The 19,413-nt window shown below is 40.4% G+C and overlaps 1 protein-coding gene across 2 annotated transcripts in view; it reads right to left on the bottom strand.

Moving 5' to 3' along the window:
* Window positions 1–19,413, bottom strand: part of PTPN14 (protein tyrosine phosphatase non-receptor type 14) — a 117,262-nt gene that overhangs the window by 39,850 nt on the left and 57,999 nt on the right. The gene's annotated exons all lie outside the window — the stretch shown is intronic.

The raw sequence follows: 19,413 nt of genomic DNA, 5'->3' as shown, positions 1-19,413 counted from the left end.
ACAAAAAGAGGCTGTTCCATATGTCTTCTCTTGTTTTTGCTCCGGTGTCACCATTTTGATAGAAGAAACAGATTTTTAGCAATATACTTTGGCCTACTGACATAACTAACTGTAGCCCATATAGAAGTTGTTGTGTTTTTTTTTTAAATTGGCATCTCTCATCTGTAAGGATGACTTAGACACACAAATGAAGCAAAACCAGCTTCTAATATGCACTTGCTGATCTGCAGTAATTAATCACAATACAAACTATGTTAGTTTTAACCACAGCAACACGTTTCACCCTACATTTACAATAGAGTAGAGGAGGACAAACAAGATGCTTTCCACAAAAAGCTTAACAAGTTAATGTCCACATCTGTGTACCCTCCTATCAAGAACCACCAAGAACTGGGCAAGACCCACAGCAGAGCTGGTCAAAGCAGCAGGGATATGTACCAGTCCCTCCAGCATACCAGGTTGAAGTCCAGTGGAGACAGCTTTGTTCACAGGCCACAACTTTTTATTCTGCAGATACCAATGCATGTTCCTTCGAGCTACCGGTGTGGCATGGGCAGTAAAACCAGGCAGAGGCAAGACAGGCAGCTGAAGAAATTATAGCCACAATTGCAAGGACACCGTATTAGCCACTGATGTGCCAATAAACAAATAGAGTTGAGTTACAGCAATAAAATGGTCTCAAGTCCATCAGCTTAAATTTCTGGTGCAGACGTATGTAACCTGTCCCAACTGAGATGAAACACACAATTCCTTCTCAGCCAACACGTAACAATTCATCAGGTCTGAGGCCAAAGGTAGAGGTACTGTACCAGTGTAGCCACAGTCCACAGAATCATAGAATCATAAAATTGTTAAGGTTGGAAAAGACCCTTAAGATCATCAAGTCCAACTGCTAACCTATCACTGCCAAGTCCACCACTAAACCATATCCTCAGGCACAACGTCCACCCTTCTTTTGAATACCTCCAGGGTATTCAAATACCTCCCCGGGCAGCCTGTTCCAATGTTTGACAACCCTTTCGGTGAAGAAGTCTTTCCTAATATCCAACCTAAACTTCCCCTGGTGCAGCTTGAGGCCATTTCCTCTCGTCCTATCACTTGTTACTAGGGAGAAGAGACCGACCCCCGCCTCGCTACAACCTCCTTTCAGGTAGTTGTAGAGAGCGATAAGGTCTCCCCTCAGCCTCCTCTTCTCCAGACTAAACAATCCCAGCTCCCTCAGCCACTCCTCATAAGACTTGCTCTCTAGACCCTTCACCAACTTCACTGCCCTTCTCTGGACGTGCTCCAGCGCCTCAGTGTCCCTCTTGTAGGGAGGGGCCCAAAACTGAACACAGTACTCGAGGTGCGGCCTCACCAGTGCTCCATGTGTGTACTCAGCCTCATGCACCCAACCCCAGACCTGCTGATAGTAACTGATGCACCTGGGTGACCCAAGTTAGGAAACACCAAAAACCAAAGGGGATTCTCAGGCTGTGACCAGACATGCTGGTCTGACTGCAGCTGAACCAGGTTAGGAGGTCACTGCTCTCTTTGGCTGCATGACTACTCACCCCCCTAATACAAAGGGCATCCCCTCAAAATTGCATGGACTTAAAAAAATAAGTGCTTGAGATAAACCGGGTTAGAAAGAAATGCTACGCAAGCATGCTAGCCAGTCTCAGAGACTGCAACCTCCGCAAGGACAGCAAAGAGCAGTCAGAAAGACTGGGGATAGTTATCTCCTAACTGTACTCAGCTGCAACCAGCACACTACATCTGACCTTACCTTTGAACTTTTGGGAATAGCAAAGAAACTGTTCTGGTCTTGTTTTAACGATTGCAGGCATGCATGTAAGTCATCTTCCCAGTACCAATGCAATTAGCCTTTCCTTCTTAGAAAGGAGAACCACTGTAACCCATGTTACAGGGACTGCACTGCCTTAACTATACTCAAAAATGCCATCATTTAATCCTGTGTGGACGTTTTAGAAAATACTGAGGTGGTTCAAAACCAGCACAACCCAAGCCATGTTTGCACAGCTATTAATTAAATGTAGCATTCTACGTTTTTCTTCAGTTAACTCTTCTGTCAGCAATGTGAGATGCAATAACTTGCCACTAGACAGCACCAATGCTCTGACCAGAGCCATACTCTCAAGGCAGCAGGGTGTTTAGAGGCTACAAGCACTGCAGGGCACAGAAATCCTCTCAAGGAAGGCCTCTGCACATATTCAAGTTCGAGAAGTTCCCTTCAGAGTTCACAATTTTTAAGTGTGTTTAAAAGGTAATTGTTGGGTTACTGGTTTTAGGCTTCCTCTTCCCTTCTCTCCCCTACAAAAGACAGTGAACATTTTTAAACAGGAAGAACATAATCTCAGTTAAAATGCTTAGATTTGGCTTTCAAACAGCCTAATGAAGATTAAAACTTCAGGGGATTTTGAAATTTGATTGAGAGGTGCAGTTGAAAAACCATACGGCTTCTCAGCTTGAGCCCTGTGCTTCAGCCCCAGGTTTCACACTTGCTTGGTCCAAGAGACAAATCAGCTTGTTTCCACTTCTTTGCAATGACTAAATCCCAATTCTGAAAATACGCACGCTGTCACAGAAGCTTGACATAAGCTGCTTTATGAAGCCTGGAGGTGAGCAAGTGTTTGCTGAATCTGGTCTTTGAGACCAGGCTATTTATGTCAATGCTACATGTACATGCATGAATTACATATTCTAGTCTAACAAAACAAAAATAAAAAAGTTTTTAAAAGTTAGGTTGGATATTAGGAAAAATTTCTTCACCGAAAGGGTTGTCAAACATTGGAACAGGCTGCCCAGGGAGGTGGTAGAGTCTCCACCCCTGGAGGTATTTAAAAGAAGGGTAGATGTGGTGCTCGAGGTTATGGTTTAGTGGTGGACTTGGCAGTGATAGGTTAGCGGTTGGACTTGATGACCTTAAGGGTCTTTTCCAACCTTAACGATTCTATGATTCTAAAATCCACATCTGCCATAAAATTAGAGCTATTGTTAAAGCAAACACAAACTTCAGAGACTACCTGAAAGTCAAAACAATGTAAAATCTTGTAGTGACATCCTAGCTCTATAGAAGTCAAAAGCTTCTTTAAATTACTCTTCTTTACTAAAGTAACTAAAGTTAACTTCTTTAAGTTAGTTTAAGTTAACTCAAGAGCTTTAGTGGAGCCATGATTTCAACCACAGTGCCCACAAAGCTACAGATAAACCATAGAAAGGATTATTTGGGTAAGCATCATCAAAAGTATTATGTCAATGCAGTTACTGTAGTATTAAATATTATGACCAAGACTCAAAAGAAACAATGATGTGAAGTTTTTAGTTGCAATTTTAGTTGCCAGTACTTTAGAAAAAGTGTTTTAAGACAGCAGTCAATGCCCATGTTGAAAAATATGCCCATTTACAGGTGTTTCACCCCGATCGTCAAAACCAGGTCACATTTGAAATCTTAATAGGAATACTCCACAATATTATCATACAGCATTGTATTTACTAATGCTATTGCAGAATAAAAGTTTAGGATTTATTACATATTGTAGATTAACATGAAGTAAGAGTTTAAAACATGTTTGTAATTAGCTCTGACGTTAGCTAGTGTATCCATCAGGAAAAATCCCATGGAGAAAGTTGTCACCTTTCACAGGCAAACACACTGAAAAACAATCACCTGCTATGGCTCTGACACCTTTTTCAGTGGAAGCGCCAAGATAAACTAAAGATGACTGAGGCAGAAACCTACGGTCTGTACCAGCTCCATATTCACCCCTGGACTAACAGTGATGAGGGTCACCCACCTAAGGTGTCCCCTGACATCTCATTTCACTGCGGCCACATCAGGTATGAACTGGGACATCTCCTTTCACAGGCACAAACTGGAGTGGCTAATTCCACTCTCAAGGAAGAGGAGGAGCATACCCTGGAGGAAGCTCTGCTAGAAGGCTCTAATAGCTCTACCAGCCACAGATTCATGGCTCAGCTGTGCTGCAAAACTGTGGTCAGGCTCTCTGCCCAGCCAACGGAGAGGAGAAATTGGCCCATATTCTGCCAAGGATTTGAAGCTACTCCATCTGAAGTTATGTTAAATGCCGTTATTATGTCACTATGCTAGCTGAGAGTGCTTTTTGTTTGCTTGGATTGCAAAAGTAGATCTATAATTTGAGGGAAATCAAACATTTTAAAAAATGATCCAGCTATAGATTCACTGAGGAAAGCCGTTCCAGAACAGCAGATAAAACCATGCATTTCGTAAGCCTCCTATTAGGTGGTTTAGTTGGGAAAGCATATGGAAACTGAACAGAAGTTTGCCGTCTGCACCCCCAAGTAATAAAAGGCAAGAAACTCAAAATTAAGACTTACAAAGCTTTAATCACAGAGCCATTCTGGCACAGTAGGGGAGTGCAGGGCAGAAGAGACACCACCACAGCCAAGCGGGCCAAGAGCTGAAATCTCTCACCTTCGTTGCTCATGTTGGGTTAACCATTTTCAGCAGAGCTGTTGTGTATTCAATATAATAAAGGCTACTACAGTTTGCCAGCTTGTAACTAATTCCAAGGGGAACGGGAGTGGACAACAAGTCTGAACAAAGCCATAATTATAAGGATATTTCCCACAACTCTATTTAGCCAACACAGAAAACATTAAAAGTATATTTGCATCTATTGCATCAAAAAAGCACTTTTTATAAAGTAAATAAGCTGCAACAGGACAACTATAAGACAACATCTGAACTCCACAATCAATGTTTGGATTATAGCAATCCATACTACATCAGAGGGCAAAAAAACCCCAAACAGTTTAGTAAGCAGGCGATAAGGATACTGGTTTAAAATTTAAATGCAACACCCAGATTCAGACTCAGCTACAGCTGTGTAAATGTACAGAAACTCCATTTGCCCATACATTTCTGCATAGACCTCCCAAGATCAGGATTCGTGTTTGTTCTCCTGTCACTTCAAAGAAGAACGTAGGTGTTTGTATAGTGTCACTGAATTCATTGTACCCTTCCATCACCACTGTTTAGCTGATGCATAACCTCCATTGCTGTTTTGTATATGTAGAAAATAACTCAATTAAGTTTAATGATTTCTGTTCTCTTCAATAACCAATGTTTCAAATACCACCAGCCACGCAGAACCTCGCCTGATCAATACTGGAAGATTTTTGTAGAGGAGTTGAAGGATGGTTTACAAAAGTAAGAATATGGGTTAGTTTTGCAGATTAATTGCAGTGGTGTGCTGCATCTTCACAATTTTCCTACTAGTGACTTCCACAAAGAACCACAAGGTAAATATTCCATTAATGATTACTCAATATTATCAGACCAGTAGCCTTAGGAATCTCCTAAGGAACAGAACAAAAAATGCTTATTGCCAGGAATTTACAATCTAAATATATATTTCATACACATACATAGATCTATATACTTATATAAAAAGGTGACAGGACGGAGATAGTAATGATTAGTACTGCTTGAATGCTGTACTGTGATCAGTCTGGATTTCTGTTATTTTTCCCTAGTTTTACTTTCCTTCTCTGTATATCAGGGACAGGAAGGGTTTGAAATATACACCTTGCCTCTAGTGCAGCAGGAAACACTTGAAAAAAAAATTTTTTTTTAATCAGTCTGTGTTTTCCTGGAAACTTCAAACTGGTATGAATAAATACATTACAGTGTCAATACCAACAAATATTTACCTTGAGTGTATCTGAAAATATACAAAGCACTACAAACATGTATTAGTTACCCAAGAGGTACAATTAATTTCAAATAATTTCTAATGATGCAATTACTGGCATGACTAACTTTTTTATAACTCATTAGGTACCTTTTTGGCATCAAGCCTATCTATTGGATAACTGCATAGCTATGTAGTTTAACTTCTTCACGGGAGGAAAACTGCTTTACTCTTTCATACCTCCAAAATAAGAAGTCCTTAAGACTCAAAGGAGAAACAGATTGGCCCACAAGTGTTTTTGTTCAAGACCTTCAGCTCTTTTTCAACTTAAAAAAAAAAAAATTGCAATTAGAGTACAAGATGATCTTCTAAAATTAGGAACACAATAAAAGTCTCATTGAATCACAACAACAATCGAACTCAGCTCATTTGGGTTTATATTAGTATGGTAATATACTTCTGAGCAGAGACGCAATGTTCACTTATGCAATAATCTTCCCACAGGGAAAGTAGTTTCTCCAGAAGAGAGGCCTTTTATAATTTACTAAAATTATTTTAAGCGTTAACTTTGATATTGGTGTGTCTGTTGCTCATCTCACGCCTTAAAATCTGCCATGATCTCGGCTTCAATATTACTTAGCAACAGGATTCCACAGACACCCATATGCTACATTTTAAAGAGACCCACTTTTTATTTTAAACACAGGGACTTTCATATTTTCTCAGCCTTTGCATTAGATGAGCCAATGACTCAGCTATTCAATGGGCAAAGGAACTAATTGATGGTGACCAAAAAGTTACATATTTGAGACAATCATAATAATATTTAGCTCTTACTGGATGCTTTTCTGAGAAAAACCTGCTTTATATAGTATTAATGATCATTAGCCTAATTTTATAAATAGAATATCTGAGGCACATGGCTAGTGAAGTTACTCATGTAAACTTGGGCAGGAAACAAAGGCAGATTTGGGAGATCTAGGTTTTGTTCCTATGTCTCAGTCCAGAGTACTACTTACTGGATGCTGCTTGTTTCATGTGGGTCACTCAGCATACTGCAACAAAACTGACTGTGAACTTGGACTGGATTTTGTATGGCGAAAAAGGCAGGCAGGCAGACAAGACCGGTCTTTTCAGATACAGCGTTTGGTATACTGGCAAAGATGGTGTTATGATTTCTGGGCTTGGGCATGCTTAAACACATTTTAGATGCAAGGATTCAATCAGCACATCTTAATCTAAAGGCACTTAAGAAAAAAAAAAACCATACATTGATGATGTCATTGTCAGTAACAGTGCTAAGGCCTTGCCTTTGCAGTTGTAAAAAACTTAGATGGTGTTGATACATAGAACATCTTCAGCTCGCTCCTCTGGAATTTCATCAACTTCCCTCCCAGCGAAAGTCTGATGTTTCTCAGTACTAGACAATAGCCATTTATCTGGGATTTGTGGTAGAATATAAAAAGCAATGGCTGTGCTTCCACTACTAAAGGGTAATATTTTTGGAAGGGTATTACTGAGAACAAGTCTACCACACCCTCTTACAGACCTTCAGAAAGATTGGCAGACTTGCCAGAGAAAAAAGGGAAGGAGGCGAAAGAGCCTTTGTCACCCATGCAGGAGGAAATTCCTTCAGAAGCTTACTCTGTCAATGCCAATAGTAAAAAACACACTCATAACAGTTTCTAGGGTAAGAATTTCTTGATCATAACCACCTTATAAGGTAGGTCAAGGTTAGCTTCATGTAACCGAGAAACGAGGTTTTTCAAAAGCATCATCCAACTGTCTACATCCTGGTTTCCTCTAGCAGCTGGATGGAAAACATGACCGAAACTAAAAATAAAATAAATGAAATACATGGAAAGATTTGTGTCACTCCTTTTCCCCTTCCTAATGAGACAGAACAATGCTGGGTTAGCATCATTTTCACAAGTAGGACTGAAAAAGGAGGACACATCAACACACAGTTCGTATCACCTACTTCCACATTGCTCGAGCTCTCTCTTTAAAAGCAACAGTTTATAGCTGAAGGGGAGAAAAGGGGATTTGGCTAAAACAGGCTAATTTCACAATGAAGGTCACTTTCCATTTGTTTTGATATGTAACTTCTGAGCATAAGGACAAACAATATACAGCCTGGATGGATGGATGGCTGAGCTGCAATGAGGTACTCCACCAAATCTGACCAGTGAAGTTCCTCCAAAGGCTAATGTCTTCCAAAGGTTAAGGTCCAGCTACACAGTCAGCTCCTGGCTAAGGATCCTAGGAACAGGAAAACCTTTGCACACCTGAAAACAGTCTGGCTGGAATTTTGCACTGCTTAGTTGCTGTTTACCACCTCTATTTCATTGGTTTACTACTGAAACGTTGGTCATTTGCATGCATTCCTCGAAACACAGTCTATTAAAATTTCAGCTCTCCACCTCTGCCAGCTGTGTAAAGAATTGGTAGAAGATTTCATATATAAGTGCAAAATATGAGCATTTTAGGAGCAATAAGCTTTTTTGTTCTGGTGTAAATCAGTCAATGAAGTAAAATTTCTGCAGCAAGATTGAGCATTCAAAAAAGAAAATAATATATGTATTGCAAACAGACATGGGACCGTTTAGGAAGGTAACAAATGCTTTATAACTTCTCACATATAAGCAGCTGCTTCCAGCACAGCCTGGTATCAAAGTGTGGTGGCTCTTTGGTGTCTAGCGTTACATGGATGGCTAGTGAAACCCTTAGCAGTTAGACACCAGATAACAGCACCTCACAGCATTCTCGCTGGCAGCAAGAGACTGAGCTTGGATTGTAAAGTGCTCTGTGAGTGTTTTTCTTTTCCTGCCATTTCTGATGGGCCACAAGCACGGACACGCACCCAGGCCTTGTTGTGGCCCGCAGACATGACACAAGCCTTCCAAAACACACACTCCTCCTGTGAGGGGCTTAGCCAGCAGCTTTACAATATCCACCAATTTCTCTATATTTAAAAAGGAGCCCCCCCCAACCACAACACATCCATCCTCTGTACTTGTACTTTTTGTTAAGAGTGTATTATACTTTTTGGATACTCCAAGTTCAAATAAACCCACAAACACAAAGTTAAACCTTAAATAAAAAGGCCAGTAATGGCATGCTTTGGCAAGAAAGGCAGGCATGCCACAACCTGATCCTGTTTTTCTGCCCTTGAACTCTTGAATTAATTATAACAAATTACAGGGAGCCCCACTACAATTTTTAAGTGCAATAAACTCCCTTACAAGCACCTATAATTTTATCAGAGTTAATCCAAATACCTAAAGAATTATACAGCACAGAACTCCAGCATGCCTTTTAGAGAAAAAAAATGGGGGAAGCCATATTCTCTTGTCTTCTGAGCTCGCTCTCTCAGCAAAGGCTACGTTTGGTCTCTACAACCTGGAGTCCAGCAAAGCCAGGCCCTGGCGACACCACCATAGCATTCATCCTTACAAAGGCTGGAGTGGGACTACAAAAGCAAAGCGAAACAATCAAAATCATACAATGCAAGGAAATCTATATTTTAGCATTTTCAGCTGAAAAACAACGTTCAATGCAAGCATAAATATTATATGGAAAGACTAGAATAAAGCATTTGGGTCAAGAGTTTGTTAGCCACCTGTCTTTGAAAAAAGCCATGTATCCATCTGGTTTGGGTTTTAAGCACGTGCTAAAAGTGTTATTGTTCAATATGGCAGTCCTACTGACTTCTGACTACGCACATAGTTAAGCTTAAATACACACTCAATGACGCGCTTGTGTCTCCTGAATGGAGCAAAACACTTGCATTTGGCTACAGAGATCCAAAGGTTGCAATTCAGGAGAATTTACTTTTTTGTATTAGCGTCACTTTCTTTTTTGATCATTTAAAAAAAAAAAAAAAGAATGAGTCAGGTAGGTAAATTGCAACAATGCCACATACTGCTTTTCATATATAGAACTTAAATTCTTAAATGCTGCAGAGGAAGATCAGTATTCTCATTCTCCCACCCTATCACCAAAAAAAAAAGAAAATATCACAGTGAGAAACCAGGGGCCTGTGGAAGGATGCAACTTCCCATAAATGGTGGTAACACTGGAACTAAACCCAGATCAACTGTTCCATCAGTAGTGTCCACAAGTCAAATGGATATCAAAGCCTATGAGAAAAATCTCTCTTGCTAAACTTCTTTCAGCTTTTTTTTGTGCAGTCTGCAAGAAAAAAATATCAGTACTCAACAGGGGTTTATTTTTTTTGAGCGCAAACCCACAAGGTCTCACAACTGCTGCCTCCACCTTCACCTTCCTACTAATGTGGTCTTCCCCATTCCCATACAGGGTCCCAGGACTCTTTGTCCTCACCCTGGGCTGTGTGTGCCAGAGGCAGCTATTGCTCTGGTGCGGGACAAATATTGCTCTTTTGTGTGCAAAGCCACCATCTGGCTCGACAGCAAACTCAGCACGAGAATGCTGCAGAGTACCACTCTATCACTTTGCAGGGTGGTTCTACTAGCCATCATCCCTCCTTTGCTGCATGCCACAAAACACAGGCTCCATCCATGAACAGGAGCTCCAACCACATATAGGCTCCACCTATATATAGGTGCTCAGTAATATGACATGGCAAACAGCCTGTGTCATTTCCCACTTGATTAGTCACATCCTCAGAACATAAGGTCCCACACAGAGTCTTAGATGGCATTAAAGTAATGGCAGCTGTGAATATCCATCCTCACAAAGATGCAAAAATGAAATGATGAGCCATGGCTATGTATGCTGAAGACAACTAAACCTCATGGGGAAAGGAGCACAAAACACTCTTTTGGACTTTCCTGATTTGAAATCAGGAAATATTTCAGCAAAAATGAGATTAGACCCCAAAAAGTTAGTAATAGCTTAGATTTACTTCCTTTACTCATGTGTGTTGACTCAGTTCAAAATATGCTGTTCCCTGCCCTAAAAAGAAAATGCAGCTAACCCTCAAGCTGTCTCTGCTGTGGGAAAAGGTGGTTTAAGTTACATATGGAAGCAATATGAGTCAACAGTTTGAAAATTCTCCTGGTAGCCAGCCAGGTTAATGGCCAAGCAGGTTAGAATATCATGCTAAAAAAATGCGGTGAGTTAACTAGAACATATGTATACTCTAGCTCATACTCTGCAACACTGAAAATAAACAGATAACTTTCTAAAAATTGGGCTATGTACAGGCATAACTCTGAACTATACTTTGGACACAAAACAAATATGAAGAGTTCTGATTGCCCCATGCTCCCCCCTCCATTATGCCAGTTGGAGTAATAAAACATATCATATACACCCCATAAACCCTGCCTCATTTTTCAACATATATTTTAAATTTTCTCCTCCAATAGGGCTCTAAACTCTGGAATGACGTAAGTCCACCAGCCTTTTCTGGTTAAACATACTGGGGTGCACTGATGCAAAAGCTGAACAGAGTGAACACATACCAGTGAACAACCGGTACGCATATATAAACATCCAGAAGCTCATCACAAAATGGTTGGTTTGTGGGTGCAGAGCAGCATGTAGGTGTACTCAGGTGTTACTTCATTCAAAGAGCAAGTGAACACACTCAAACTTACAGAATGTGTGCTTAACCTGAACTTTAAAAAAAAAAAAATTGCTCTGGTAGCCTGCAGTGAAACCTTGTTAATGAATTTATGGAAGTAATTAAAAAACCCTATCAGTAAAACCTTTTGGTAACATCCTAATCTCACATAATCAACATTCAGGAAAGCTCTATTGGTTTAGTGGAATTTTACCTCATAGGGAGCTAAAATCCAGTCCATTCACTACTGCCTTTTACAGTAATCTGCCCTGGTAATAAGAAAACACTGCTTGAAATGTGACACAATGAAGTTGCCACTTATCTATAGGCCATCAGTACAGTAGCTCATATTCCTGTGAAAAGATTGTAGAAGCACCTACATTAGCACTCACTGCCAGCAGAAAACAGGAAAACTCAGGTTGTTTCCACCTCCTAAAGAACTTGGTGACCCTAGTGTTTTCAAAGGAATCATTGAAAACAGTCACCCCACGCATCAGTAAATCATGCAATAAAACCATGGCCCAGGAAGTTCTAATATCCTAGTGAACACAACCTTGTAAAAGTGAACATAGCTCTGATAACAATGGGATGTTGCCAGAGAAGTATGTGAATCAGTGCTCTGTTAGGTGGGTAAAGTAGATCCATTTCATGAAACGAATAATTATTCTTTGTAAAAGCTTCAAAAACAGCTGAAGATATCAAGTGCAAAAGCAGCTGCCAAAGATAAAACAGTGAACCAGTAAACATCTCACTGCACAGGAATCTGCCATCTTCCGACACTGTGATTTCTGCCAAATTCTTGTTGAGATTTTCAGCTGCATAAGGGCTCCAAACAAATGCTTCTTTTAAACACATTCAGAGACTTCAGGATTGTACCAACATCCAACTGCAGCTCCTTTAGCTTTATACCCTGCCAGCAAGGCAAAAAAATATTAAACATATTCAGCTCCCTGAAAAAGGGTATGTTTAGAATCAGTTTTCGTGGCTTGTGTCTCAGCTATACGAGAAGGGAAAGAGTTTGCTCCAGCCTGCAGTACAACCATCAAAATTCAATAAATTTAATTGAAGACACAATGATACTGTAACCAAGATTCCACTGCCTATTGAATTATCAAAATTTAAAAAGCAGCCGAAACCCTGATCAAAAAGCTCAGGTCTGTTTGCTCACAAGTTGCTGCTACTGGCTCGACCCTCTTTCTGATGCTGTAGCCAAATTCAGACATATCAGGGACTTCTAAATAGAAGACCAGTGAGCTGCAGTTCCCTTTTCAAAAACACGCAGTAGGAAAAAATAGAATGAATCACCTGCAGAATGTGATGCACAACAGAGGAATACTGAATCATGCTGTGGAAATGCCCATTTCTTCTCACTGATTACACAGGAAGTCTAGAGCAACCTTCATTCTTGAGGCTACATCAGGAGAAACTACACAACTGAGGTAAGATTGGTCTGTGTCATGAAGACTTTAAGTAGTATATCCCATAGCGGTCTGCACTTCCCTAAAGACAAATTGCTAGTCACTGCTACTGCATCACATAGGAAGATAAACAGGAGCATATTAGCCCCAATCTAGGTAACATATTCATCTGTCAAAAACAGTGCCTTAAACTACACTGGGAGACAAATCAGAAGCGGCATACCAATCTATGAGGTACACCGTAATATTCAACGTGTACGCAGTGTGCCTTAATGAACGGGCAACCTCATTCTGCAGTGATATACATTGCTACTACACCTCCTTAAGGGGAAAAAAAAAAAAGCCAAACACTTTGCAATAGTCTAAATGACAAAGGCAGTGAGCTGCACAGTTCATAGGTTAGAAGAGGAACGATCCTTTCCATCTTTGTTTGAGGAGATGCATAAAGGCTGATGGGCATTTCTGTGACTCAAGCAGCTAGGGATGACAAGTGTTTTCCTTTTTTCCACTTTTCTTACCCTTTCTCCTGTAAACCAAAAAAAAAAATCGAAGAGAACATCTTTTTTTTTTCTAGGGAAAGTATAATCACTCCATGACAGTAACTATTTCTATAGATATTACACTGAAATTTCACAGAAGAGGAAGACAGCAGACATTATGTATTCAGTAATTTTCAGAATAACTCTCTAACTCCTCACTGTTAGCCACAAGTGAGAAATTAGAAATAGATATTTGCTGAAATCACTCCTTTCTTCTGCCTAAAAATTCGACAAATAGATTCATAAACATGCATAATGCCTTCTCCCAAAAAAGCGTTGCTTAATAAGACCCTAATGTAACAGCTCAGAACCAAGCTCTGAAAAGTTGGGCAGGGCCTTGGAAGGGCAATAGCAAGTGAAGTGGATGATAAGCTGTTCCTCTTTCATAAGTAACCAAGAATCATTTGGCCTTTACTTTGAAACTGCCTCATTTTATGCAAATATTTTTTCTAGTTTATGGGCAACAAGAGGTTATTTTCTTTTTCTCTTTCTTCTCCTCAATTAACAACACAAAAGAAAACAGTTCTAGTACCACCATGTCGCTTGTTTGATACTAGAACTCCATAGACTTATTTTCATATAAGTGTATTAAAATATGGGCTATTTTTAGGCTAGCAAATTACTTATTGCATCTCTTCCACAGTGCTACAAACCAAGTCCTCTGCTCTGTGCAACCTACCAGTTTAGACAGATGCCTGTAATACAGCATTTATACTGATGTAATGTAGCAACACACTCACAAAACTGAACTGCATCCACTACCACACTTATCAAGTGCTTCCAGACCCTAAATATTCCTACCTGTGGCCAATCGTAATGGGAGACATGACTAAGACCACCTAGCAGCTCAGAATCGAGCCCTCTGATGCAGTTTGAGACCACTGGAAACACTGAAAAGACAATGTAACAGATGCCCTGAAATGCTGCCAGTTTTCCAGCACACAGTAACATTCCCATTTGAAAACAATATTGTCCTTAAAAATGTTTTAAATGTTTTAACTGCTGCATAGCAAAGCTGGGGAACTACATTCCTCCTGCCTCTGCTGCTGGTTCATTTTTTAAGGTACAGGAAAGCCTCATCAACTACTGTAATGTCGTCAGTGCTCCTCCTGATGCCAGCAGTAAATGAAACAAAACGAAAAGGGTTTTTAAAAGGTATCTTAGCTTTAAAGAAGTTTGCTCTTGGCATCTGTGCACCAGGAAATAAAGAGCTACTTCACCCCCAAATTTAGTGATAGTTAATTTAGTTTGAATTACCTTTTCTCTTCATGCAACACAGAACATCATGAAGTCTAAATGAAAGAAGCGATTCTGCCTTACAGGAAAGGAAAAAAAAAAATCCCTCTACTTGTCTTTAGTAGTGTCTGTCTGGTTTAAGACGACAATACACTAACAACCTTCAGGGAACAAAAGCCATCAAAACTGATCCTATTGAGAGTCATTCGAACAGCCACCACTGCAGAAGCTTCTTCACTAAGCTTACAGAAACCTCCCGATCAAAGCTCAGTCTTTGCTTCAGAGAGAAGGTAACGAAGGCAGCAGGGAATCCCCAGTCCATCGTGGTGATGGCAGCACGCTCCCATCTGTCAGGAAACCTAATATTCTGTAGACTTGAAATTAATTTCTGTTTAGAAATGTCATTTTGTATCTCTACATCCTATCCTGACAGTCCTCGAGAGTAAATACCTAGCTGAAGGTTTCTTTAGAATCTTCAAGTGTGAGTAGATCTAGCTGGGCCATGTTGTTAAATACAGCTGCTTCTGACAAATCCTCCAGCTGTATAAGCAGCAGCCTACTATTCCTACACTCATTCTCTCACCTTAAGACATCCGCAATTCAAAGAAAGCAGGACAGAACTTCCCGCTTCATTCCAAAAAGTTGCAGTTTACCTGAGGTTGTTCTACTGCCAATTACAGTAAGATTTAAAATCAATTTTCAGCGCTATTTAAGATAACCTGCTACAAACACAAAACAAGAACAGGGGGACATGTTCAGATCATACAAGCAATCTTTCAAGTGGTTTTCCATAAACACGCGCACATATGAAATGGGTACTGTTAAGAATGAATCTAAGAACATGCACCCATATGTGTGTGTGGCACTGGGAAATCTAACAGGGGAAAGCCAAGGGCCAAGAAGGATAGGATTTAAATCAAAGAGAACTGATGCTCCAGATTATCCCAGTGATTCACATCACGCAAGTGTCTTACCGACAACAGTGGTGAGGACAGCTTCCTCACAGGCTGAGAAACAAAAAGTGGTAGGTGTGACTCATCCAAACACACAGCTTTGTACACAAAGCAAGCTCTTCACTGATAAAAACAGAAGGCCAGATTTCCAGCCTCTGCACCACTTCAGCAGTCAGCTCTCACAGAATAAACATATAGGCCACTCAAAAGGTTTATGTTTCCTTGCAGGAAGGCAGAAGCCTCTCTTTCCTGCATCAGAAGTTGGTTAGACCTCCAAAGTAAGTTTCAAATGCTTCATTTATTTCCATCACTTTAATGATCATAAAATGTCCTAAGAACCAGGTTCAAACAGTCTCATGGATCTTCAGCTCTTCCTTCTGGAATTAAGGTTCAATCCTGACTGCCCTATGCAATTCAAGACATTTTTAACATGGTGGTTTGCAGCCATGTCCTACTCAAACAGTCACTTCCTCTGGTAACCAGCAACAGGACGCAAGGAAACGGAATGAAGCTGTTCAGTCTGAACTTCCCCTGACGCATTAGGAAAAGATTCTTCACAGAGGGGGTTGGTCACTGGAACAGTAGTCTAGGGAAGTGGTCATGGCACCAAGCCTGTCAGAGTTCAAGGAGTGTCTGGATGATGCTCTTAGTCATATGATATAGTTTTAGGTAGTCCCATGAGGAGTACTGGACTCAATGCTCCTTAGGGGTGCCTTTCAATTTAAGATACTCTACGATTCCTCCTCTGTCCTGTTACACATATATCTATTTTCTATCCATCTGGCTCCCTCTGCACTTCTGAAATGGATGCACAATTGACGTACTGTCATCTCTGAAGTTTCACAGGCCATGAATCAATCCCCCTCAAAGCCACGCTGTTACTGAAGAATGATACTTCTTTATTTGCTAAAGCTAGGTGCTCTTTTTCCTTCTGGTTTTTGAAGGCTAGAGAGTACTTGGTGTCATACCTCTCATGCCTTTATTTCCTTGCTGTGTTACCAATCTAGTTTGAGTTTTGTTCTGAATATCTAAAAGAATCCCAGACAAATTCATATCATTACCTCATTTCAAGAGCTGCAAAGTTTAAGGAAAATCCTAACATACTCAATTTAAAAAAAAAAATCATAAGCATGGACAATAAAATTGTTACATCATTCTACCCAGGTGCAGAATTTTTCCAAAAAATCTGACTCATTTCTGGTTCCCAACTATGGTAAAACCCACCCACATTCCTCACGCTCCAGCAGGAGTCAGCAAGAGCTGCTCAGCATTCAACACAAGCTCAGGCCACTCAACCAACATACAGGTTGAGCAAGTGTTTCCAACAGCACATGTGCCCAGGTGGACAGGGAAGGAAGTGCAGATGCCTCCACCAACATGACTGGCATGGAAGGAATCAAGCTGGTCTAAGGTAGACCAGTAAGGAAGCTCCAGCACTGTGTGTAAATGGTATGTCTTTATCATATGAGAAGATTAGAAACTCAAAACATAACCTTTGCTGCCATTTCAAAGGGCCCAATAAAAAGTCTAGAGCATTCCAAAAGTATCTGTTCTACTAAAATTGAACATACAAATAGTTCCCATCAGGATCGCAATATGTAAGAATATGTGACTAAGCCCCAGAACATAAAATAAATATTATTTCCTCATGATCAGATGTAAATGTGATACTGCCTAATGCCAAGACATTCCTGTTACAACATTTCTAACCATCACAGCCACTGCCTTCAAAACACACTAAAGCAAGAATGCAGGCTGAAGTATCCAACACTGTATTTATAGTTATGCAACACTATTTTTTAGAATTGCTACATATGTACTGCCCAACCACACACATGAAAACACATTCACTTTCTAGTCTAAAAGCACAGTGTAATGTAATAGATTAGATCTAAGCATCAACAGTTTCTTAAAATAACTGGCACAAAGAGCTCAGCTTTCAATAACCAACACACAGAGAACAAGCTCCCCATTCACTGAAGAAAGTCAGCTGGGAGAAGGGTTTGCCCTCCTCAGCAAATTATTTTATAAACAGGGAATTCCATGTTGAATCTTAGGTCTGTCTTGAAGGAGTTCTTATTTTTAAGTCAAAGTTTAAATATCCACTAAAATACACATCCAAAAAGAACCAACTCAAGAATATTACTGAAAAGCAAAACAACACATACGATGCAATAATATGAACACAGAAGACCCAAGCAAATACTGCACATTATTTATTGTTGCTGTCCTCTAAAAACAACATTAAAGCTAATTAAGCATCAGCTTGTTTACAACAAGGCAGGCTACATGTCTAATGTGTGCTTTTTATGCTGCAGTAGCCACTAATATTAAAAAAGTCTAATAATTAAAACAAAACAATACGACCATCAAAGGAGCACCAAAATGCAAATACCCCAGACTGCCTAAGCCTGGGTGGCCACCCAGGGCTCTTAAGACTCATCAACTGCAAGCACTTCCAGAGCTGCTCCCCTGCCTGGGGTACGTGAGCTCCTAGACAAGTAGCTGGGGTGGCTGAGAGCATTGCTATCATTGCGGTTTAGTCCCAAATTCCTGCAGATGGGGGGGTGGTGTGGGAGTCACCATTACCAAGTTACTTCAGGACCCATCCACAGTCTTGTGCAACAGAAGAGAAGTGGGATCCCTGGGGACTCAGGACTCTCTCCACCTAGCGATGAATCCCACAACTTGCCTTTCTCCCAGCCATGGGAGATAACGGTGCAGTTCTAGTCATGAGATGATTAGCACCAGGACCACGATCAGGACCAGGACCTGTAGGGTCAGGCAGGCTCGCAACTGCAGTCTAAACCAAAACAGGATTGTGTCCCAGCAGAAATTTCTTTGCCTCCTGTTGATTTATAATATTTCAGCTCCAGAGTTCCTGCTGCTTCCTCTGGAGTCCCCACCACAATGTCTCATGAATATTCTTATGAATAAAACATATACATTGGGACTTGTCCTAACTCTTCTTTTACTGTTTCATGACACAGCACCCACCTAGAACACTGTGTACTAGGTCTTCAGTTAAAAAAGAAAGAATTAGTACCACCACATACAGGTCAGTTGACAGCCCATGCCACTTCACAGTTGTTCCCCACCATTCCCCTGTAAAAATTATCCAGTAATTTGACTCTTCAAATCATTTAGCTGAGAACAAAAGGTTTGACAGGATTCATGGATTAAATCATCTTCCTTTTCTAAGGTCTGCCGTTTTGACAGAACATCCTGTCCTTTTCTGTTCATTTGATACAACTTCCATGTATAGCAGTCATTGTCTTAATTCATGTGAATCACTTAAAATTACAGTCCATTGACCTATAGCTCTCTATAAAACAGAAATATGATAGTATAAAATATATATAATTATGTAAGTTGGAAATGTTCTGTTAGAAGAAAGGAGCTACAGTGGATTATGCTATGCAAGGATCCAGCCCAATATTAGAACCAGACAAAGAGAACTGGCAGAGGCTTTTTAACTGGAAGTAGTTAAAAACATGGGACTCTTCTGATCATTAATATCATATTTGTGTTGAAGAGAACAGTCTTGCTTCTTAGTGAAGAGATGCATCATCCTTCCAGTTGGGCAAGCCACATAGCCCTCTCGGCACTAGAAAGGGCTACGTGTCATGGCCTTTCCTGCTGGTGTGAGCAGAGCTGCTCCATAAGCATAGCACAGCCGATTGGTACGTGCACAGTACTTATGACACTTCCAGAAAAGAGGGCAAAAAGAAACTGGTTGCGTTCATTTCTCTGGAAGCTACATAGCCTGCTCCCAGATACCATCTTTTCAAGAGAGCAGGCATGCTCTTAAAACATGTGCTGGAAAGTATACCCTAAACGTGAAATGACAAAGGTTCTTGAGAAATTTGGACAAGGCAGTAAGGCTTCCACTGCCTGAAAAATCAGATGTTTTTCTGCTCAGTTACACCAGTAATACTGAATAGTTGAATCCTGACTTAAATCTCCAGTAGCAAGAGACCAAACTCTGGCCTTTTGGTTTTTAAATACTCCACCTTTCCACTTGCTGTGTATCACTCT

Source organism: Phalacrocorax aristotelis, chromosome 3, assembly GCF_949628215.1.
Source record: "Phalacrocorax aristotelis chromosome 3, bGulAri2.1, whole genome shotgun sequence".
NCBI lineage: Eukaryota > Metazoa > Chordata > Aves > Suliformes > Phalacrocoracidae > Phalacrocorax > Phalacrocorax aristotelis.
Note: the sequence above shows the minus strand (reverse complement) of the source record. Positions and strands in the feature narration are given on the sequence as shown.